Source organism: Propithecus coquereli, unplaced genomic scaffold (genome assembly GCF_000956105.1).
Source record: "Propithecus coquereli isolate 6110/MARCELLA unplaced genomic scaffold, Pcoq_1.0 Scaffold202, whole genome shotgun sequence".
Classification (NCBI taxonomy): domain Eukaryota; kingdom Metazoa; phylum Chordata; class Mammalia; order Primates; family Indriidae; genus Propithecus; species Propithecus coquereli.
Genome location: NW_012145190.1, coordinates 1280570 through 1280962, shown reverse-complemented (window position 1 = coordinate 1280962; position 393 = coordinate 1280570).

Genomic DNA, 393 nt, shown 5'->3' with positions numbered 1-393 from the left:
AGTCTATGTATATATATTCAAAAAGGCTGGAATAAAGTGAAAAACATTATTGGATATATCAACTTGGTTACTGTTTATTTAATACACTATTTTTACCTGCTGGGAGGATTTTTCCCCATTTCTGAAAGTAGAGCCTAGATCTTAAAATTGTTGAAGCTAGAAAAATGTTTGCCTAGTGATACAAAACAAGATCTCAGTTCACAATTCAGACATGCAAAGGCCCTGAGGTGAGGATGTGCCCAGAGGGCCCAAGAAACATCAAGCAGGCCTTTGTGACTAGATGGGAAGGAGGGAGGAAGAGAGTCGGCCTACCTGTGCTGAGGCCAGAGAGATGAAGGAGTACTGGGACCAGGTCATCACAACCTGGCAGACCATTGCAAAGCTTTTTACTTT